Source organism: Arachis ipaensis, chromosome B7, assembly GCF_059453495.1.
Source record: "Arachis ipaensis isolate K30076 ecotype BB chromosome B7, ASM5945349v1, whole genome shotgun sequence".
Classification (NCBI taxonomy): domain Eukaryota; kingdom Viridiplantae; phylum Streptophyta; class Magnoliopsida; order Fabales; family Fabaceae; genus Arachis; species Arachis ipaensis.
In genome coordinates this window covers 19,081,131-19,088,029 of record NC_142442.1, presented here as the reverse complement: position 1 = coordinate 19,088,029, position 6,899 = coordinate 19,081,131, and the positions used below count along the sequence as shown (strand labels likewise).

General features: G+C 38.2%; 1 pseudogene; it reads right to left on the bottom strand.

The window, feature by feature from the left end:
• Positions 1–2,090: 2,090 nt before the first annotated feature.
• Positions 2,091–2,792, bottom strand: LOC148550505 (uncharacterized; annotated as a pseudogene).
• Positions 2,793–6,899: the final 4,107 nt, after the last annotated feature.

The window sequence follows — 6,899 nt, the reverse complement described above, 5'->3', positions numbered from 1 at the left end:
CCTTTTGTCCTAGACCTTGGCAATCTATTACGAAATTGATAGCTATTCCCTTTTACTTTTAATGTAGAACCTTCGATGATTGTGGCATTTCGAACGGCTTCTGGTGGTCTCTTATTTCTTTCTCATACGTCAAACTTGTAATCACATAGATTTCCACTTAATTCTTCACTTCTGGCTGCTCAAAATATCTTCTTGGATTCGTGGTAGGTTTTAGAAATCTTAAGGTAACTTCGAAAATCCTCTCTTGTAAGCTTCGGGTAATAGTTTCTTATTTCAACTTCCGACCTCGACACATAACCCTCTCTTGGTATTTTCTTGATTCAACCGACTTCAGCACTCTTAGTAGCTCCTTATCATCGTTATTGCACTCCTTAAGTCCTTGACTCTACGATCTCTATTTCGGCATTAGGTATATAAATCTCTTCTTAGTTCCCTCTTGTTTACCAGACTTTGACATCCTCGGTAGATCTTTATCATCTTCTTACGCTTCCTGCATTTCGTCCTTGCCACATTTTAAGACCGCAATAGATTTAGTTTGAATCCTTTAGTTATACCCTTGATATCCAATTTAAAGTTCCAACTTACCTAGCCTTCCTTCCTCTGAAATTTATATCCAAGCATTTTCCCAGAAACTTCTTACTCAAGGCGTCCGTTACCACTTCACGATGTTGTATTTACACGTATTCTAAACCCCTCTGGTAATGTATCGCACTAATTTCGAGTTTTTAAATAAGTTCGGGTATCCTGATTACTGGATTTGGGGTTAATCCTTCTCTTGGAGTTCAAAAGCTCTCTTCATATTTGGGTATCCATGTAGCCAGTGTATTTATAGCGCGTTAAACTAATCATAGGCTTTGTGGTCGGCAAGAATTTAAAGCTCCAAAACTCTTTTTGACGGTGCACGCTTACATGCTTCATCTTCCGTGTCCAAAAGTCTTGCTCTTAAGGAATCAACATCTCAACAGTTGTAGCTATAATTTATATGTGATACTAATATAGGCTCGAGTTAATTTTCAAAAGGACATTAAGCTCGAAAAATGAATGAGCAATACAAACAGTGTTCATAATAAGTCAGAAAGAAAATTTTGTATACGGTTAATCAGGATTGTACCAAAATGATGGAATACACAAGGAAAGGAACCTAGGTGCATCTCAAGAAAAGAGTTCAAATTAAAGACCTTTGGTAGAAAGAACAGAGCGTATAGAGTCAAAGAAGTCTCAGCTGATTCTGAAGAACATGGTTTGCGAATAAGGGCAACTCTAGTCATAGCGAGCACACAAGATTCAAGGATCACGCATTTATACCAAGACAAGCTCAGACTCATCCTGGAAGAAACAAAATTCATGTGCATAAGGAGTAAAGTTAGAAAGGTAGTCAAGCCATTTAGGAAGAGCTCCGGATAGAATGTCAATGTAGGTTTTAAAAGAAGGATTAGATTGAGTCACGAAGGTTCATTAGCACACTCTCTCTGCATAAGGCTTTCTGCCGTTCTCTTCCTTCGTCTCTGGCATAACTGGCGCTTCCCACAAAGAAATAGTTGGTTAGATGATTCCCTCTTCTAGTACTCCCTTCTACTCAATCTTAAATTCTACCGATTATAATAATGTCTTTGCTTGTGGTGCGATTGAAGTTAATCCGACTTCCGGTACTAAGCCTATCGCAAACTCGCTTTCTCTTTGAAATGGAAGTTCTGACACACCTTCAAGAATTGTCTTAGAAACTCTCTCGTATAGGGATTTGGTTTCATCTTCACTTGCCTCTTAACAATTAACAACCAAAGGTTGAATTTGCTCTATTCCTCTTCCTCAAAGTTTCACCGTCACTGGATTCCGAACAATAACTCCGCGTAGCCCTCAACACTCCTGATTCCTTAGATATGGTCCAACTTGCTTCCACTATACGGTCCAACCTGCTTTCACTATACGGTCCAACCTGCTTCCACTACGTCACTTAATCCTTAACCTTCAAAAGCCTAACCACTCCTCTAAGTTAGCTAAGTATCACTTCGTCTCAACAACCAATAGTTTTTGACTAATTATTGACTTGGACCTCATGATTACCGAAACTTGTTATGCATCACGAACGAATATTACATATCAATGGTATGCAAGGAAGTTAAAAATTCAACTGCTGGTTAATAATTACCTCGGGTCTGAAAATTGGATTCGGTTGCATTCCAGCTTTCTCTGTATGAATAATTCCAAGAAATATGCCCTGGTCTCCCGCACTTGTAACATACGCCTAATCCAGCCCTGCATGGTCTGTTTGGATGGTACTTCTTGCATCTTGAGCACCTTAAGTCATCCGGTTGAGCACTAGTTTGCCCTTCTGAATTCGGATCCGAACGGTTGTCATTCTTTTGGTCATTGTTCCAGCGCTGGAAATGTGAAGCGACAAAACAATTCTTTTTGAAATTTTGGCTCCTAGGTGTAATAGGTCCCTTTTTCTTTGTGAAGGATTCCCGGCAATTATTCCCTGCTACCTCAGTCCTCCATGAGCTTTCTCCCATTGCCTGACCCGTGTTAACTTGCCCCGGATAACCTGCTGGCACCCCTGTATTCGGAACATTATGTCTACCTTCATATTCATTACCACCATCGTTGCCAATTCCAGCTTGTGGTTCCATCCCATCCATCACTCAGACGGTTGCAGCAGCAACAACACCAATGGCAGCAACAACACTCGTCATTGCGGTCACGATATCAGTCAAACTACCTACCGGTATGGTCACCTCATTAGCTCTCCGTCCTCGACCTCGATTACGCTCACGACCGTGCCCACGAGACGCCATTTGGTTCCTGTTCATACCAAACAAGTGATATCAAGGTGATCAGTCTCAATATCTCAAGTCCAGTATTTCAAAGTCCCAGATGCATGCTCATGAGCTTTCATGCCACATATATCAGTTAGATACCCTAAATAGCATGTATAGACACTCAGAGTATGCCCAGAGGCATAATCAGTCCGTCCCCCAGGCTCTATAAGAACGAACTGCTCTGATACCATAATGTAACACCCTACCACACAGAGCTTTACACCTAGGATGTAAAACAGAGGTGGTAAGAGCATAATGTAACACCCTCACTACCAGAATGTCACGCTTCCGGTTGCGCCATTCTGATAGCAAGAAGTATTACGACTACTTTATATATTTAATATTAAAATAGGAGCCTATGACTCGACACGGAATCGCTGATCTTTTTTTTTGAAAATCAAAAATAAATACTTTATCATAAAAAAAATAAACAGGCATAGATTCATATACAAGACTTTTTACATAATAGCTCATAATATGATATACATATAAAATATGCAACTCCTATCCCTCTTATAAAAATTGTAATAACAAAGATGAGGGAAGAAAAAATATCTAATTAATACAACATATAAACCAAAACGCAGTATAATTCTTCATAATGCTCCTTCATCCAATTCCTGAAAAGATAAAGTTGTAGGGGGTGAGAAGCTAACCACACGGTCTCACCACGGAGTTTCAGAATTGTCATAAGAAGATATTTAATAAGAAAACTGTTTTCAAGCTCAGTGATTATCATTGCCTTATGAATCCTTTTAAAAACCAATAGCTAATCGTTCAAAACCTTTTCAATGAAACAATGTTTAACCTTTCAGAAATTCAAAACCTTTCTTTTCTTATTAAAAAAAATCTCAATTAGAAACCAACCACGCAATCAATCAACACAGTCATCAATTCAGTACCAAAGTTCATTCTCAAATGTAGCACACCAGGGCAAACACAGACAAGACAGACAAAGAAAGCACAAGTTTATGTAGCAGTTACAGAAAATAGTTCAGGTAGCAGTTAAGAACAGTTTAACAATTAGGCAAACCAAAACAGAATTCAAACCCAAGCAAAGCATACAAATGCATATGATGCATGCCTGTCTTATGGCTAATGAGCTCATCTGTCGGTTATCCAGCCAACCCGACAAGTCCAAAAACCTTAGACTGTCCCCCGTTGCGCATCCCCATGAGTCTATGCATAGCTTTTTCTCTTATTCAAATATCAATTGCTCAATGGGGTACCATTCCCGGGAATTTATATGTGCCTGGTCATCTTTACGACGTAGGGTCAACAGAGTATCGAATTTCAACCTGGAGCAAGTGGTGGCAAGCCACTGCGTCTACCCAGGAAAACTCGTGTCTCAGATAATTCAAATTTATAAGCCATATGAATAATTCAAAGATCATATCTTAACATTCTCAATCCATATCTCAATATTCTCAACATTCTCAACATCATCATCATTCATCAATCCATATATCGTTTCCAAATTCATTCAAAAACCATATTTCAAAGAAAACCCTCATCATCCTTCTTTCCATTTCGTTCATTATAAATCAATCTTAAAACATATAATGTTCAAAAACAAATCTTTTTAAATAATTACTTCAAATGAAACTTCCAATTTTATAAAATTTCGGCAGCATCTCCTCTAAAACTCGGACTCTGCCACCTTTTCTGGGTCCTAACAAAACCATTTCTCAAACTCCTTTCAACTCAATTTCAAAATCAGAACAATTTCAATATCTCAAACCATTTTCAATTTAAATTCTTTTTTTCAAAAAATCAAGCTCATTTCCAATATTATAACCCTTTCCAGAGTCCAATTTATTTTCGACAAAGTCAACTAACATTTTCTCAAACTGTTTCCAACGATTTTAAACCCAAGTCATTCACAAATCTCAAATCATTTTCCGAAGCCAAACTAATTCTAACATCAAATTATTTTCCAATTCTCAAATTATACTTGATAAACATTTGAATCAGATTTTCAAACTAATCTTTCATTCACTATCTCAATACCAACTTAATATCCAGAACTAGCCACAGTCAAGCAAGCAATCACATTCATTCAAAGCAATTCAGTTCAATTCATAAGACTCCATAATCACCAAAAAATATTTATTTACCTAAATACCAATTTATAACAATTCTTAAGCATAAAAACAAGTTTTAATGAAAATGCCCCTACCTCGATGTCGCAATTGTATTATTTAACGTTACAATTTCCTCTATCCCCAATTCGTGACAGCAGTAGTCATTCCAACATAACCGGAACGACAGCGGCATCACCCACAACTCTAGTAGCAACAACAACAACTTTGGAAGGAAATTTAATAGAAACTGAAGCAAATACAAGGGCAAAATAGAACAGATCATCAAAGGAGCAATAATCAGAATATTGGTTGTAGAACAAAACCAATCTTACTAAAAGAAATACGGGAATAGAGCAGCAGCTCTGGAACTCAAAAGAACACAAACCAGAGACCAGGGCATACATCCTAGTGGCAGCATTAACCGGGGTAATAGCGACGTCGATTCCAATGATACTCCAGTAATAGTGACATCAGTAATCCTCACAACAGTAACCAAGGTTGCAACAAAATAGAGAGTTCAAATTCAATGGAATCGAAAATGGAAATGAATTTAATGGAATCAGAAATAGAGATAGCTTACAATGAAATAATAAAGCAACAACAATAGGGTTTCCGGGTAGCTCCATCGTTAGTTCCCAACAACTCCAACGACAATACCCATGGCGGCAGAGACTTTGGCAATTGCGAAACCAGAAGCAGGGGCAGAATAGAACAAGGACAGCAATAGCTTCTTCTGACAATAGCTCCTTCTCTGACGAGCTTCAATGGTGGCAGAACAGTGACCCTAATGGCGGCACAGGACTCACCGACGACCCTGGCAACGGCGGAGATCCTTTCTTCCTCTTCTACATATGTGCTCTGCAATGATGACGGCTTGGGCAGTAGCGACGGTTTACTAATGTATGAAAATGAAGGTAAGGTTGTGGTGGTTTGTTGGTAAATCTTGTTAATTAGGTAATGAATGTTTGGTATGAGATGATATGTATATTGAGGTATATTTGTTTGAGGTAAGGTGTGGAGGTCTTGGAATTTTTAAATGGTGTGTGGTTATGTTGAATATGAGTAAAGGAAGTGGGATTGAGTTTAGTCTTTGTGAAAATTTGAGGTTTGAGCTTTCTGTGCAAAGTTGGTTTTTGGCCGAATTTCGGCGAGCCATAACTTGGCTTTCGGACTCCCAAATGGTTTCAAACTTGTTTTATGTGAAAATTGATCCGTGAATCTTATACTATTCAAAGAACGGATGAAAAATTATTTAAAACAAAAAAGTTATGCGTGTCAGATGTTTGAGATTAGAAATTAAAATTCTGCAGCTTTTGAAACTTAGTGAAATTTTTTGGAAAAACGCATGCCCACGCGTACGCGTGACATGGAACTTTTACGTACACAGATACCCCCTTCGCGTACAAACGCTACTGCCTGGTTTGCATGCGTACGCGTAATCAGGGAATGCGTACGCGTCTTGGCCTAAACGCGTATCGACGCGTACGCGTGGCCCTGTTTTCAGCAAAAATAGATTCTGTGTTTTAAAGCTCAAACTCGAACCTCTAGATTTCTATTTTCATTTCTTTAGTGTAAATATTGTTAGTAAGCTTAACAATAGGATGAAGCTAGGAAAAAGGAGTTAACTTAAAGACAAAGGAAGATAACTAAACTAAGGATTGGAGAAGATGGATTTTGTTTTGATAAGATGATGGAAGAGAGATATATGAGGCAGTTAAAAGAATAATGTAATAGTGAGATTAATGAATGAGATAATCGTGGACATTAACGAAATGAGGACGATGAGACGAGTTATGAATTTATAATTGTGTATCATAAAATATAAGAGGAATGAGTAAATGCTTATGATTTATTGAGAAAGTGCAGTAGTGTCGCGAGTATGCCGAAGATGCATATGTAAGCTAAAGATTTAACATTATTGAGCTTGGGGTATTGTCTGACCCATGTCAGCCAGGGATTAGTCCTATGGATAACATTGAACTTGGGGTATTGTTTCCCC